The 17025-nt window shown below is 47.6% G+C and overlaps 1 protein-coding gene across 2 annotated transcripts in view; it reads left to right on the forward strand.

The window, feature by feature from the left end:
• The first annotated feature begins 14055 nt into the window (after positions 1-14055).
• Positions 14056-17025, forward strand: part of KCNJ15 (potassium inwardly rectifying channel subfamily J member 15) — a 75643-nt gene continuing 72673 nt past the window's right edge. Inside the window, exons 1-2 of one of the 2 annotated variants that reach the window (XM_045195808.2) lie at positions 14056-14385; positions 14816-14969. The gene's annotated coding sequence lies outside the window, so the exon portion shown is untranslated. The remainder of the gene's footprint in view (positions 14386-14815; positions 14970-17025) is intronic. The other variant, XM_045195823.2, reaches the window with a different exon arrangement.

Raw genomic sequence — 17025 nt, forward strand, 5'->3', positions numbered from 1 at the left:
GGGGGATGTTTCCCTCTTGCTGACACCTGTCCCCACCCCGCTCCCTCCCTCACCCCGTCACTCTGGGGCATGGCCTTCATCCCAGTGTCTTCTCCGGCCACGATCGTGAGCTGTTTCCAGTGGGACCTTGTCGGGTGCATGGGCAGCTCTGCTGCTTAGTGTGTGATTCGGGGTCGTCTCTGCACAAATGACAGGCAGGCCACTGTGTCCGTGAACAGACTATATATTGACGATCCTTATTCAAGTTTGCTACAGTATCTGAAATTTCACTCAGAGTGAAAACAGCCAAGAGGAACTGGGATCTTCACGTTGTGTGAGTGCGTGCGTGTGCGTGTGACGCCGTCCAGAGGAGGCTTTCTGTCTTGAGTGCACAGTGTGTGGAGATGCTGGATGATAAAGGGTATCTCGAATAGAGAAAAAGAAAAACTATAAAGCAGGAAAGAAATCTAAGGGTTTCTAACCTATAAGTTTAGGGCTTAAACTATCTTATGATTAGGAATAAACTAGGCATTTAGGACTAAAGTAATAAACATACTATGTAGTTTGATGTGGTGTTGTCTTTTCAAGTTCTGCTTTTTTTTTTTTTTTTTGCATTGTTTTAAAAACCAACTAGCATTTTTTCAGGTACATACGAAGTTACCTCTAAGGGTCTGGGACAACAGCCACAGCACCATCATGGTCTTTGTTGAAACAACCACATCAAACTGAGGTGACAGTTTAGGCCACAGTGAGGGGTCACTTAACTCAAAATGCAACACTTAGAATAAGCAGATAATTCTAAAGGGTCTCCTGGGGGATTCTGCACTCAGGAGAATTACACTAATGGATCTGTATGGAAGTGGTATCACTACCGGGGTACAAAGCTCGCACTGCTGAGAGCAACGGTGGCATCACTTTAGTGAGAATAGCCTCACTAAGGAGACATGGATCAGAATCACTGGAACAGAAACACAGGCGGGTGTTGTGTCCTGGGTGTGGGGGCTCCGGGCCCCACTGCTGTGGGAGCCAAGTCAAATCTGTAGGTGCCCCTGGAGTCCTGAGCTCTTACTTGTGACCTGGCACCTTCCTGGGACCTGATGACATGACCCAGGCGACGGGCTGGCACTTCTGGGCCTCTGTGGGCTGCAGGTGGAGCAGCAGGAGCAGAAGGGCCACCTGGGAAAGACTGGAGGGTGGACTTGGCCTTGGCCAGCCTCTGCCTGCTGCGATTGTTCTCTCTGCGAAGCTCCTGGACCTTTCTGTCCATGTGCTCGGCTGCCGTCCGGGCTCCCTGAGCTCTTTCCTGTTGGAGTTGAATCTCCTTTCCGTAGTAGGAAGTGCTTCTCCGCAGATCCTGGCTCATGTCCTGGGTCATCTTCTTATACGCGTCCAGCATCTGATAGGTGGAGTTCATGCTTCTCCAGTTGTTGAGATGTTTCTTCTCCATCTCTAAGCAGCGCATTTCCGCCTCCAACACCTGCTGGTGGAGCCGTGCTAGACGGTCTTCCTGTGTGTTAGGCCGAACTTGAAGCTTCAGCTTCAGCTGTTGGATCTCGGCTTTTAGGTTTATGTTTTCACACCGCAGAGACGCTTTCTCGGTTCGCAGGCTCCTTATTTCTGCTGCCAGCTCTTCACTTATTTGCTTTTGCTCCCACAGGTGTCTGGCTGTGGCCTGATTGTCCTCGTCAGCACCTGGGCGGGACATGTTGAGGTCAGCATCACGAGGGACACCCTTGAGATCGCCTTCCAACCCATGGACGAACGGATCCCCAATTTCTGCTTCCCTCTGTTGCTCGACCTGAGACTTGACGTGAGCCAAGTGACCTCTAAGGACCTCGGGCCTGGGGCTGGTCTGCAGCGGGGCTCCCCCCAGGGACAGGGACTGGCTGGCTGTACCTTGCAGGTCCTGCTCCACTGGTGCTGTCAACGGCTCCAGCCCTTGTTTCTCCTCCTCCTTCTCTTGGACGTTCTGCTTCCTTCCCACAATTTCGTCTTGGCGCAGCTCTGGACTTTGGGGATGATGAGTGTTTTTGTTCAAGTCACAGGGCATGTTCTCCTGAAGTTGTTCTCCATTAATCCCTGGTGCTTTGTTAACAGGCTTCTCATTGGTCACGTGGGAACGTTTAGGAGGCTGGATCCTGTGCACCATTCTCACTAAGTCAGCCAGGTCCTGAAGTGACAACATCCTGCTCAGGTGCTTATTCAGGGCCTTCAAGCACAAGGTCTGTAACCAGAGAGGACGGGCCTCCACCCCAGGTGACGTGTCATGGGCTCCTGTCATTGGTCCAGTATTCTCACTGCGTCCTGCACAGACTTCGTCGCTGGCAGGACACCTTTTGTCCGGCACCTTCACACTTCCTGACATGTGTTGTCTCTTCACCATCAAAGACACCACCACTAGAGCGCCCACCAGAATCACAGAGAAGAACTCAGGGAAAGCTGGGATGTGTCCCAAGCTCTCAGAAGTCAGCAGCAGAATTGCACACAGGTGCTCCAGGATCAGCTGGAAGGTGGACATGGGGGCTGTGGCTGTGGTGGGCACCAGGCCCTCCATGGCTGGCTGGGCTCACAGCTGTGCCACTGACTGCCAGTGTCCTGTGGGCACAAATAACCTCTCAGAACCCTGCGGAGTGTTCTGTTTCTATGGTGAACAGGTGCCTAGCAACCAGGGCTGGTCAGTGGGTGGGGGGAGGGGTGGCCAGTAGGTCTAGGAAATAGTCCCTCACTTTGGTCTGAACAGGAAGTGGTGGCATTCTACAGGCCCTGGGGCCAAGGGGAGTGCTGATTGCAGCCTGGAGATCCGTCCTCCAGGCCCACCTGGCTCCACATCACACCTAGCAGGTCAGAGCAGAGCCAGGCCATGTCCCTTCCTGTGTACAGGAGCCAGTCAAGGCCCTGGTGGTGTGGCTCAGTTGTTTGGGCGTCATCTCATGAAGCAAATGTCCCTGGTTTGATTCCTAGTTAGGGCACACACCTGGGTTGTGGGCTTGGTCCATATTCAGAATGCATCCAGAAGGCAACTGATCAATGTTTCTCACACTGATGTTTGTCTCTCTTCTTCTCCCTTCTCCCCCCACGTCTCAAAAATAAATAAATAATAAATAATAAATAAATAGAGAGTGGTAGCCTGTCGGGGGGCATATGGTGGGACTGTCCCCAGTGAGAGCCATTCTTCCGGTTTCGTTTCCTTCTGCTGCAGGGACGCCTGCAGCCGTCTACAAAGGTGCCAGTGCTGTCCCTCCTCCCAGGTGCCTTCTTTCCTGCCTGTGGTCACTGTTGGCTGGCAGGGGACCAGGACTGAAGGGCGTCCCCACAGTGTTAACTAAGGGACTGGACTGCAAGCCTGTCATCTCAGGAGAAGTCAGTAGCACTGGGAGAGTCTTACAGTCGCAGCGTCTGTGAAGCCCGCGTGTCCTGCTCAAGTTTCCTTGAAGGGGGTGACTGTGCCCCTGGGTGACTCCATGACCTGGGCTCCTCCCCTAGTGAGCCCCTGCTCTCATCAGCCCACACCCCCAAAGTTGCTCCTGGAAGGGTCACCAGGCTGCTGATCACCCCCTTCCTCTCCCCCACCCCTCCCCTCTGTTTTTGTGGCCTTTTTCTTTTTGTGTGTGTGTTTTCCTTTAAAGTAAATATATATTTTTAAATATGATATTGTTCACAGAGCATATATAATTTGAAACTCTTAACATTTTACGAGCATCTACATGGGGCTCATTCACCCAAATCATACAGGGCCCCCTGAGGCCTGTCCCCCACGGTCCCCTGGGTGTGAACTGCTCCTCCGTGCTGCCCCTGCTCCTCCACACAGGCAGCGCGGCCCTGACAGCCTCCGCCTCCTGCTCCCGGCTCTCCAGGCACAGGCTGTTCTTCCTCCAGGTGCTCTGGGCTAACCCAGCTCCAGGGTGCCCTTCCCGTGCAGAGCCTGCTGGGGTGACACCTGTGGCCTCTCCCCTCCCCCCCGCCACACTTTTGTGTGTGTGTGTGTGCTTTCCATCAAGGGAAAACTTTTACTTTGACAGGAAGTTTCAGGAACCTTTGAACAGCAAGCATCGTCACCAGCTGTCCTGGGGTTCCTTGGCTTGTGGCCGCATTACTCCGTCTCTGCCTCCGCCCTCACAGGGCCTTCTCCTCTGTGTCTCTCCTGTGTCCTCTTCAAGGAGGCCTGTGACTGGATTGAGGGCCAATGCTCATCAGTGCTCATCTCTGCAGTATCTCAATCCTTAACAATCCTTAATGAAATACCTCTGTAGGTGCCCTGCTTTCCAATGAGGTCACGTGTTTATTGGGTTCCAGATGGGCATGTCCTTTGGAGGAGAAACTATTCAACCCATTACACAGGGTAGTGCTGCCTCAGTTCCCATGGAGCCTTTGGGTGATTTGAAATCCCCGGGCTTAGTCTTCTCTTCTTGATTCTAGATTTTACCTTTGCATGGGGCTCTCCTCCTCCACCCACCTCTCAGAGCACTCCCCTTTCAACTCCCCTTTTTAATTCTGTAGCCCACAGAGCCAGGCAAGCCCCTCCCGTACCAAACCTGGGCTCCCAGACCCATGCATGTTAAACCTGTTCTCGTGGCTCTGTGCATCCGGGCTGTGGCACGGCCGCAGAGGGGCAGAGGGTGCCTGCTCCCACATTCTCTGCTCCTCATGAAGCATTATGGTGTGTCGAGTAACTCAGAGCTTTTCTGTTCAACCTCATTCTGGTTATTTTGGCTCCAAGATAAAGAAAAGTTAATCACTTGCATGTTTGGTTCACTGAAAAAGCCCTGACTATGTATTTTGAGACTTGATCAGTGAGGACTATGTGCCTGGAGGAACCAAATTAATGATTTCCTTCACTTTTGGGTTGTGTAGAAGAAATTTCTGGCTGCCTTTCTCCTTGTGCCCACGCAAAGGCCAGGTTTTGAATAGTGACGATGATAACGACGCTGGTACTTGGTAATCAGCGAATCTCTTTCAGGCTTGTCCCAGGACAGCGTTGCAACGTGAGGTATGGATGGGGCCATCCTCTGTCCAGATGAGAAAACGGTCCTACTGTTCCCATTCTGGCACCGGTCCTGCCAGCCCACGGCTTGGGCACAGGTATGACCCATCCCGTCATACCCTCATTTACCATTCATGACTTTGAAAAGGCAAAGAGCAACCTTCAGAGTTTAATCTTTACATGAAAGAAAACCAACTGTCTTGACTATTAGCTTCTCTGTTTTCTGTTTACCCTTCTCTTGGATGCCTTTTACTTCTGTGTGAGAGGCGAGTTAACAAACAAGGTAGCATGGAGCGTAGAGAACACCTCAGGCTTCGGGACAGCCCCAGGTTGAATTCACTTCCGCCACCTACACATGTGACGTCGGGTTTTTCCCTCACGCTCTCGGAGCCTCAGTGTGCTCACCGGTGACACCAGCCTGCTGCAGTCGAGGTGAGAGCATTAAAGCAATGACCATGCGTGGAGCATTTCCCAGAACACACATTCAGGGGAGACCGGCTTCCCCTCCCCTCTTGAGGGACTTGGATTTGGGGACAGACTACTATGGCTGCGGTGACATTACAGGAAACCTCAGGCCAGCATGCCGGCCCCTGATCTGGCCATGCCAGGAGGGGCGGGTGGGCAGTGGCACCAATCAGTATCTGGAGAGAGAGAGAGGGCGGTGTGTCCTCTCAGACGTCAAGTTCGAGCACAGTTTGCCTCCTGGAAACTCCCCTCCCCTCTGGGGCGTGGACGCACTCCCTCCAAATGCGTACAGCGTCTCTCTGTGCTCTCATCCAGCACTGCAAAGAATGGTCGAAAGCAGTGGTCCTAAAAGACTTCTGAGCGAGACGATGGTAAGCAAAGGCCACCAAAGCATCACTCACAGGCAGCACTAAGGAAGCCTGCTTTTACTTAGCAAGAGCCCTGAGGAGGAGGGATTAGACAGCGCTTACACAAGCACACCGTGTCTCTCGCGGGCCGGAAGCCAGCCTCTCAGCCTCTGGCCCCGGCCCACATCTGAAGTGCCTCTTCACTTAGGCCTCGTCATCCGAGAATAAACACTCTTAGTGAAAGTCTCAAGTGGAGGTAATAAGGAATTTGTTTTTCCAGTTGCTTCTAACCATCTTTCCTAATTCGGGGGCTGTCCTGAGTGGCACCTTGTTTGTGACACCTCAGTCGAATGTGGCCACCGCCACTACTTCTAGCGAGTTCCCTGGTGCAGAGAATCAGGGCCTGGCACCGGCCTGGGGCACGGGTGCCAGAACTTGCTGGGTTCCAAGTTACTAAGTGCTCTTTGCTCTCAGGGGCTGTGCCCATTTTACACCTCGCCAAGAGAGACGCGCTCTGGAACTCTGCAGTCCTGCCCCACAAAGGAGAAAGCTTAAAAGGGACCAAACACTCGGCGATTTTGAAACACGAGAGCAAATATTTCCAGGCCGGTCTCAAAGTCTCCTTGGAATTCACACCGATCACTCACTGTCAGATGAAACAGCCAAGCAGCCACGAATGTGCTCACAGCTACAGGAGGGTCCACCGGGAATAACGCAAACAGGATCTGAGGGCCAGGCCACGAGTAGGGTTATCACACAACAGCAGATCTGGGGTGGGGATGCTGTGCTGTGGCCAATAGCAGCTGCTGCTGAATCCTGAAAAGTTCTGTGGACGGTCTTCCCGGGAACGGGTGACATCGTGCAGAAAACAGATTCACAAATGTCGTTAAGTGAATAGGAGACTGCATGGAAAACTTGGCAAGGAGTTAGTTATATGTATTTTTCTGATTATGTAAGTAATACACATGTTCTTTGCAGAAAACATGAAAAATAAACATATGGCATGTAGGAGAAAATAAAACCCACCAACTTCTGCCATCAAAGGTAACCGTGTTCTGATAGAAATAGTATACTATAAAGGTATACTGTTTTCCTTTTCTACAAATTGTACTTATGTTCTATTCATACTTGTCCTATGTTCTTCATTTAATTTAATAATACTTTTATATTGTAGATTCTGAGTGGCTGATTCCCTAGGATACCCAATACAAACATAATATCCATTTGAAATACATTTTTTTCTAAAACACTTAATTGAATTTTGCAGTGTACTCTAAAACATATCCAGACTTGTTTTAATATAAAATATGTATATATAACTATAAAATGCAATTTTTATTATATGTAAATAAATATGCATAGACAAAGGCAAAATATAAAGTTATGAAATATATAAGGAATATGAAAATAAAATGAATAAAATTTCTCAGCACTACATGAATGAAAGCTGCTATTCCCCTATACTTTTTGAAATTTTAGTTTTATGCCATTTAAACACTTTTACTTACCACATGCTTAAGACTTTTTTTGCTCAGTTTTAGATAGCATCTTTAAAATACTCCATGTCACCAGAAAAAACTCAGTAGTGATATGCAACACCCCCCAACACACACAGAAGAACTGATATTCTTTTAGGGATTCCTTGAACACAACTTTAAGGCTTGGAAGAAGTGAATTTCCTCAAGAAAAATGAATCTCCAGTCCACCTCTGAGTTGGTCTGAGGTGCACCTTCAACTCGATGTCTGTCTATCAGTTTGCAGAAAAAAATAGAATTCAAGGGGTCACCATGGTTCACTTGAATATTTTCTCCTCTGTATTTTACACATAGTTTGTTACTACTTGCTGGCCTGTGAGAAAATAAATCACCATGTGGCCAAAGGTGAGCCACGGAATTGTTCAGAAACAGTCCCTCGGGTTTTTCACATACTCTCCTCGGCGGGACTTCATATTGCATGTGATTGAGTCACATTCCCCCGGGCACAGGCATGGCATTTGTAAACGGAGTTACATCAACATTTCATGACGCCCTTCACTGCATGTCACGCTCCCTTCGTGCCACAGGGCCTGGACTGACCGTCACCATTGTAGGGGACCCGCGTCTACACTGAGGCATCAGAAAGGCACCTGGACTGAAATATGGAGACGAAACTTCTCTACCTGGTAACTCACCACGTACTGGAGGAAGGAGCCCAGCATAGCTGAGAAGCCATGTGAGGAAGTCTGTCCGCCACGCAGCTCAGCGAAGCCTACCAGCCTGCAGTTAGATCTGCATCCTGTTGGCTTTGGTCGGCAGAGGCTGTGTGCGTCCCCCAAACGTGCCAGTCGCCCAGGGAAAGCCGTGCACTTGAATCACTCGATCGATCGTTCGCAGCAGTGTTTCTCAGACACGGGTCCTCAGGTTGCCTGTATCGGTTTCCTACGGTGGGGCGGGGAGGGAGCGTGATTAACTGGAAATTTCTAAGTCTTGCCCCAAGAGAATCTGATTCTGTAGATCCATGAAGGGCTCTGGGAATGTGAATTTTAGTGAACCCTCCAGGAGATCCCTGTGAAAATTAGGGTTTGAGGACCAATAACTTACAGCCTCAAGGGAATGCATTTATGAATCTCCCTTGAACGCAGAGAATGTAATTATCTCTGGGCGTAAGCTGGGGATCAGCTCTGAAGGAGGCAAAGGTTGTCTGGACAGGGCACTGGAAACGCCCTGTTTTCCCGGAGTCGTCACCAAGGAGGTGCTTTCTCCGAGAGGGTGTGATAATTGTGTATTTCTTATGAAGACACCATTTATACTGGGTATGGAAATATGGCCTTCATGTCCCCTTCTGGTCACCAACATGAGGTTTACATGGCACAAATTAGTTCTTCCACCCACCTTGAAGTCCTGTCCTTCATTCAGGCACGAGCCCCAGCAGAGGCCCAGGTATCAGGCTTCTCTCCGCGCTTTTGGTGGCTTCAGGCGTTCCTTGGCTGTAGATGGCCATCTTCCCCCTGTGTCTCCATATCCTTTTCCCTCTGTGTATGTCTGTCTCTGGGTCCAAACTTCCCCTTTTGTAAGGACACCTGTCCTGTTGAATTAGGGCCCACCCTAATGACTGCATCTCGGCTTGATCACCTGGAAGAACTTTATGGCCCAAATAAGGTCACATTCACAGGTCTGGGGACTTCAGCGTCTTTGGGAGGACCCAGTTCAGTCCATAACACCTTCTCATTCCTCCCTGGATTTGTCACGCTCACGCTGCTCTGCAGTGGCCGGGGACAGCATGTCTGCCCCTGTACCTGGTTCTGTACTTTGCTCTGAGAAGCCAACATACAACAGGTCCAGGCACCCACTCACAGACTTATGGGAGTTCAGGAAAGGCAGCAGGGCACAGCAGGGCATAGCAAAATCAAAGCTCAACCTGATGTCTGCACCAAGGTAAGGGACTGACAGGTGGGCCCCAATGGGTTTTCAGAATCAAATTTCACCCGATTTCCCCTTAGTGTGGCTTGTTTTTGTTATGTTTCCTAAAAAGTTGCATTATTGTGTCTGAACTTTGAAATAAATTGTACCCATGTCTCTGGAGGGCCATCCAGAGCTCGACTCCAGGTCTTGCCCCCAAAAGGTTAGTGTTCAAACGCTGAATGACTGAAGAGTATGCTTTTCCTGTACAACTGTCTTCTTCTAAGAGGATAATAGTGATGACAACAAGCATTCTTAGGATGCCATGATTCAAACTTAAACAAAATCTATACCAAGAAAATGAGTTATCTACTTGTCACCCCAGAGGACATTGAAAGGAACGCGACTATTGGCCCTCCCTTGGAGGCGGAGCTCCTCACCTGTCATAAAGTAACTGGAGTGTTATACTTCTCACGGTCAGGGCTCTCCATGTCCAGGATTACCGGACACTCTTCATTCCAGTTCTCTCCCAGCGAGACCAGTGAGTTGAGCTGTTGGCTCCTCCAGTCACGTGTTTTCCTGGTGCCAGGATGGCCGTCCTTTGGCACTGCAGGGCCACAACTCAACTCCTGGAGCCTGGGAGGCAGGCGTGTGTTCTCACTGCTCCAGGGCATTGCTGGGGCAGACTTGGCTGCAAGACTGAGCAACAGAGATTAGGCTTAGGAGTGTGATATGCGACGATGACGACGTACTTACTGGTGTCTCAACATTCGGGGACACCACCCCACCCCAGGGCCACGATTTGATTCTCTCCACTCTGGGTGAGCTCTGTCCACGTGACAGACTCTTCGGGTTACTGGAAGGACTCATTCCCAGGAAGGCATGCCCATTTATTCCACCTGCCATGTGGTGTGAGGCTTCCTATCCCAGTAGTGTGTGTCTGTGTGTGTGTGCTCATGAGCACACGCACACTCGTGCACATGGAAGGAGGCAGCCCTGGGTACGGCCTGAATTTATCCAGAGACAAGGTTTAACTGTTGTTTGTCCAGACCACCCAAGTCTTGGAAACAATCACAACCTTGGTGATAATTAAACAATAACTAAGCCAAAGCCCTCTTATGCCACAGCTAGGGGAGAAGGCACCTGAGTTGGGCGGTAGCCCAAAGGGCCCAGGCTGTAAGAATGGCTGTGTGTGCTGGTACTTCTCTAGGAAGTAAAGACAGTGTGGAAAATATGTGTCCAAATCCAGGCAGTAACTTTGGGGGCAGGAACAGGGACTCTGCCTGGAGCAACAGGAGAAGCCCTGATGTTGGAGCTGGACACTGGAGGGCTGGTGAAGGGAGAGGACCTGCAGATACTGTGAACGAGCCTCCTGCCTGGTGGGCCCAAGCTTTGCCTCTGTCCAGCCCTTGGCCACCCTCACTGATGAACCCAAGTCCTTCCTGCAGCACCAGGGCCTCAGAGGGTCTATGGGTCTTGAAAAGGACCCGAGGTCAACTCAGCTCCGCTGCTCTCGGTCTGTGTAATTCTAAGATAATTGCACGACTGTGCTGATTTCCCCTTATAAAATATGAAACCTGGGGGTAATCAAATCACCCCCATAGGCAAGGGACAATGCCTTGTACTTATTAAGCACTTGGTTCATTTTCCCTTAAGTGAGTTTAGCTTTTTTGTGTTGAGCTTTGAAGCGCCTTAGAAAGACGTCCCGTAAGCCAGAGGGTGGGCTTCGTGCCCCTGCAAGTGTCGCAAACATTTCCTGACTTTGCAACGCCCGACAATTCTGCCTTTTACACTGTGTGTGGACAGTTTTTTCTTTTACAGAAAATAAATTCTGTTTATAAAACTAATATTATAGGAAAACTGGGAAGATGCAGAACCTGCTAAAGAAACATCGCCCCAATCTTCTGCACCATGAAAATCACCATGTATGTTGAGATGTATTTCCTTTTAATTGATAATTAATCATTCACTCATTCATTCATTTCCTAAGGGGAGTTTCCCGGAGAGGTTATTATTTTCAAGCATGGATTTCAGTCTTTGGGTTGTAGCTCCACATTCTCTTTAGAAATATTGTGCCAATTTGTCAGCCTGCTGTCAGCCAGGGAGAGTTCCATTGTTATTATCTTTTCATCTTTGCTAATTTGACATTTAAAAACTGTGACATAGTTTTTAAATTTACATTTCCTTGAGTTTTAAGAAAGTTGACTGTATGTGTATCTTGGTAATTGGCACTTGTTTTTCTGAGTTAGTCATGCGCTCTTTTATTTTTCTATTCAAGTTTTAGTGCGTTTCTGAGTGTTTGTATAACGCTCTTAGTGATGATATTATCAACAGCGATTGTCAATCTAGTATAAATATTTTCTTTGGTTCATTTAAAAATGTGTCTATCATATTAGTTTTCTATTGCTTCATGACAAATTACCCTGAAACAGAGGTGCTTGAACAGCAAACATGGATCACTTCACAAGTTCTGTGCATCAGAAATTGCAGAGCAGCTTAGCTGTGTGGTGCTGGCCGAGAGCTGCAGACGGGACGGGGCGGGGGCTGCAGCCATCTGAGAGCTTGACTGGTCCCAAGGCGGGCCGCTCTAGGGGCTGTTAGCTGGAGGTGCTGGATGTCCCCAAAGGGTTTGTTAAACGTCCTCATTACACGGCGGGAGTCTCCCCCAGAGCAAGTGGCCTTTTGGGTCTGACATTAATAATAGCCACATCAGTTTTCTTCTGGTTTTGTTATAGCTTTACTTTTTTTGGTATGTTTAGAGAGCATATAGCTGGATTTTTAAAAATGCAATCCTAAAACTCTTATCTTTTAATCAATGAACTCAGCCCACTGTAATTAGTTATTTAAAAATGAATTTCTAACTTGTCATTTGAGTTTTATACATAGCATGATTTTTTGCTTCTTTTTCTCTCTGGTAGATTTTAATATTTCATCTTTATAGATCTGTTACAACATGTCCAGGTGTGGATTTAAATGCATGTCGTCCTGCTCAGGACTCAGTATACTTTCAGAATCTGAGAGTCTGGAAACTTCTCAGTAATTACTCCTTAAATTTTGCTTCTTCCCTAGTTTTTGAATTTTTTTCTGGAACACTTTTAAAACATATGTTAAAGTTATTTGTCCTCTCATATTTTCCATTACTTTAACTCTCTATGAAGCATTACTAGTAATTTTCTCATATCTGTCTTCCAGTCCACTAATATCCTCTTCAACCGTATCACTTCTGTTATTTAGCCTGACAAATGAGATTTTAATTTCAATGGTTGTATTTTATTCCTCAAGATATTCTTTTTCAATGTATCCTTTTGACTAGAATCTTTTTCAAACCTGTATCTTTAATCATTTTAAACAAACTTATTTTATATTCTCTTTCATTTGTTCTTATATCCCAGGGGCTGGAGTTTTAATTCTGCCTTTGTATGCCTGCTTATTCCTTTGTGGAGTTTATTGAGTCCTTGTATATTTTAGTCTTTTCAAATGTGCACTAATCTTTTGGGGGGTTTGCTTTTTTCCAATGAGGTTATCAGAGTGTCCCCATGAAGGTTTTTATCTTTGCTTCTGCTAAGAACCCAAGGGACACATTGGTCTGAAACAAATTTTATGCTAATTTCTTAACTAGGAAGTTCCTGGACAAAGTGGGGAATGCAAATTTGAACCCCAACTCTGTGACTGGCAAGAGCTATGCTAATGGATTCTTAAGGGGATCCCTACCTCTGCACACACATTTAGACAAAAAGAGATGTTTCCTTGTTTCCTTGCACCAACAGGTGGGCATTTTCTGGTCCAGCTTCACAGTCTGACCTTAGGGGGGAAGCTCACTTTCCACTCTCTCCTTGCCAGGAACTCCTGCCCCTGTACGGGCACCAGAAATTGAGGCTCCTGCATTTCCAAAACCAAAGCCACTCCACTTCCATCCGCTTTAGCACCAGATCACATGTTTCTGGCATCTCCATGAAAAGTTCAGCAATGCCTTTCTAAAAAAATGCTACGCAATATTTTCAAACATTTGCAACAGGAGGCTTTTCAAGTTATCCAAGCTGCCACAGTGCTGGCCACACACCCCGACTTTGAAGACCAGTGTGTATAACTGGACTTAGGCTATTACACCAGCTGATCTTAGGATCTAAGGAGGTTTCCTTACATTCAACATAAAAGAGGAGCTGGAGAGTTAAAATATGGGACAGATTCTGTTCTAAAAAAATACTTTTAAAATAAAATTAACATCTCCATTGTCCATGTCGATGTTTTACATGATGGATATACATTTGTGTTTCTTAAATCCATCAATGCTGAGGTCTCTATTTTCTTGGAAGCTTTGGGTGTGGAACAAGGATACTGGGACTTGCACCAGAAAGTGCAGTTCCACTGTCGCCCAGCAGATGGCATAAGTACTACCAGCCTCCAGTGAAGGGCCTGAGTGCTGTCAATCAGGGGTAAGAGACAAAGGAGAATCATGTATCATTTAAAGGAGAGTTTTGATGAAGGGCTGAAGTTGTGTGAGGGTTGAAGCAGTTAGGGCATCTGATGTACCTTAATATGTCCCAGATAACACAGGAAAAATAAATATATTCTGCCAACACAACTCTAGTTTGTTCAACTTCCTCAAAAGAAAAAAAAAGTGTTTTCCCCACAGCAGAGCAGGACAGAAGGGGGAAAAATTTCCAAAGTCAGGGGAAAAAGTCTGCATCTTATGGAACATTTCACCAGGTGGTTCTGTCTTTGATGGTAAAACACCATTCCTTTTGCTTACCCAGCCTGATTAAGAATGGCCACCCCCCCAGACCCCCCTCCCAAACATAAATAAGTAACCCTTGGTGAGTTTTGCTGCATATGGACCTTCCTCTTCCGAAAGGGAGCCGCAGGCCCTCCTGAGGGGGCAACCCGACGTGGGGGGGAGAGAGAGTCCCGCCCTGCATTGCCCAGCCTGCTGGGTTGTGGTAAGACAAAGGGTTGTCCAATCCTGTTGACTCCAAGGACGTGGAAGGAATTCCTGGTGAGGCCAGAAATGCTGCGGAGAAGGGCAGTCTTTAAGTCCTCAGTACTGGTGCCTTCATTTAGATGAATCCAAGTGCCAACTCCACCTTGCACTCCACGTGTAGCAAGGGAGACACACGCAGGTGAGCGAGCTCGCAGAGCAGCGCCTACCCGCCCCCTCCAGGGGGGGCCTCCTCATCTCTCTTTCCATCAACACTGGGATCGGGGTTCCCGGAGGAGAAACCACAGGCCAGTCGGAGTGGTAAGTGCGAGCACAGAAGGGCACAAGGGCACAGAATGCTTTCTCCCATCTCTGTGGCTACAGGCCTCCTGCTCTTCACACAGGGCCAGGGCCCCCTGGGGTTCCAAACCCGGGCTCAACGTGGCAGATAGAGCAGAACTTTAAAACGAAAAATTCCAGGGCAGGAATTAGTCACAAGAAGATGAAAAAAAAAAAGGGATGCAACACATTTTGATCAGGATGTGAGTGTCGGGGGGTGGATAGGAAGGTGACCTTGATGGACTGGAAAAGAGAAATCAGCATTGGGTGAGACCAGAAAATGCTTTGGACACAAAGGGGCTGAAAGATACTGGGTGTGGTCTGGGCTGATGGGGCACAATGTGGAGACCAAAGGCAAATCCTGAGACCGCCTGGCACCCGCCCACCCCCATTGTCCTGCTGTCCTTTGCAGATGTTCTAGAAGACACAGTGGGGTGGTGCATCAGCATGGGAGCTCACTCACGGAAAGACTGCATTATGCGGTTTTGGAGGGAAAGTGAGTCGGTGTGAGACACCTAGTTTCATCAGAGGAGGTCAGTGTGTGATGATGAGCATTCCCCTCAGTGGTGAGTAACGTGTTGGTGAGTGTGTGCGTGTAAAGCCCAGACGTTGTGCCATTACAGCGGGCTGCGGCTTTCCTGCTGCAAGTCTTCGTGAGAGAAAGGGATAGCTTCCCTTTATCAGTAACTTAATCATGTCTCTTGTCACATTTGCCACATTTTTCTCATTCTTTTCCCCAGTACGCACAGTCCTGATTCTGGTTACTCCTGGTTAATTTTTGTCATTTGTTCCTTTTTAGCTTTTGTGACAAATAATGGTAGAATAAATTACACACCTTCTTGATTTGCTTAGAAAATCAACCCCTGAGTTTTCCAGTCACTGGAGTTTTTGTCTAACTCCTTGCATACAGATTGAGAAGTTCGGTGGCTAAGTTATCAAAAACAATTGAATTCAAGTGAAACATTTTCATTTAAATGTTCATGGAATCTTGCTTTTTTTTTCTTACTTTGTGTAGGTATTCATAATACTCATTCTATTACTAATCCAACACTGGTAAAAGATGAATGCACTTTTACTTCTATAAATATTTTTTTGCTTAAAGGGGGTTCTATGAAATGCGTGGCAAACACATTCAATATTTTACTGGACACTCACTAACGTTACGATACCCGGTATGGTAGTCAAATAGAGACCTAGTCAGGCCCTAATCTTTGGAAAGCTGTGACTACACCTGGACCACTTTCCTACCTGGGTTCCCCTTGAGCTCCGGGTTATAGGCTGAAAGCAAGAAAAACAACCCATTCTTTAGTTTTGTTGTGAGAAGTGAAGGACAAGGGTTTAAGCTTCTAGAAATACAATGTGTTAATAAAAGCTGAAGCCTTCAGATTTTGCCTAATTACTGCTATTAAGCACTGTATACTGTGGATCTGAATCAGGAGCTGCTTTTCCCCCAAAGGACATTTGTCAACATCTAGAGATAGTTTTGTTGCCATGACTGGGGGAAGGGATGCTGCTGGCATCTAGTGGGTAAGGATAGCCAAGGATGCAGCTAGACATCCTACAGTGCTCAGGACACAGGGACCCCCATCGCCCCCAAATAATGATTTGGCCAAAATATTAATTGTGGTCATGTTGATAAATGCTACTATAAGAAGTATTTTCCTAAAGAGACCAAAACTTATACTGTATCACTGACTTATGTGGATTCGAGGTTTACCACCTTTATGGAAATGCAAGGCACATACAAAACAATTCACACATTTGGAGTGTGCAATTCAACAGTTTTGAGTTTGTTCGGAATTGTGCAACCATCACAATCGATTTGGTGTTTTTATCACTCTGAAAAAACCCATCTGCTTAGTCATCATTTCTCCACCCTCCCCTGCCTCCCGCAAGCCCCAGGCAACCACTAATCTACTGTCTATCTCCATAGATTCGCCTATTCTGCATATTTCACATAAATGGAATTATAAAATATGTGGCCTTTTGTGTCTGTCTTCTTTGACTTAGTGTGGTGTTTTCGGGGTTCATTCATCTATGGCATACATCAGTGTGTTACAGAACAGACCTGGGGGTGGGTGCAAATGATATACTAATGCAGAATAGACCCACCCTTGTGCTTTGGGGGTCCCCCACCCCGTACTAGGTTTGCCTTGTCTGCTGCCAGGGAAAGATGTCTCTCAATGCCAGAGATTGCTGAAAAGGAAAGGGATTATTTATTTAAAGAGTTATACAAACTTAAGAGTAATAACTTAATGTCTTCATTGAGACCCCAAAGTCCTTTAGAATACCCACAAATGCATAGTCCTTCCTTCCCCCTCTGCCCAGTCCAGGGTACCGTATCTCGGAAAAAGAAACAGAAGTCCGTGGTTCTTCTCTGCCCAAGCCGCATGGTCCCCAAAGACGCCGCATGGCTGCTGGGCCTGGGTTTAAATCCCAGCGCCAATCTTCTTCTGCCACACCATTTTGGACTCCTCCCACAATTGGCCACAGCTGCCAGCATTCCCGTATTTTTCCAGCTTTACCGGGCTGCCATAGTAAGTCCGGGCAGGTGTGGCCTTGTGGTGTGGAGCCAATCATCTCCAAGCTCTTATGCAGGCTCTGTAACCAGGGGGAGTTGCC

Source organism: Desmodus rotundus, chromosome 2 (genome assembly GCF_022682495.2).
Source record: "Desmodus rotundus isolate HL8 chromosome 2, HLdesRot8A.1, whole genome shotgun sequence".
Taxonomy (NCBI): Eukaryota; Metazoa; Chordata; class Mammalia; order Chiroptera; family Phyllostomidae; genus Desmodus; species Desmodus rotundus.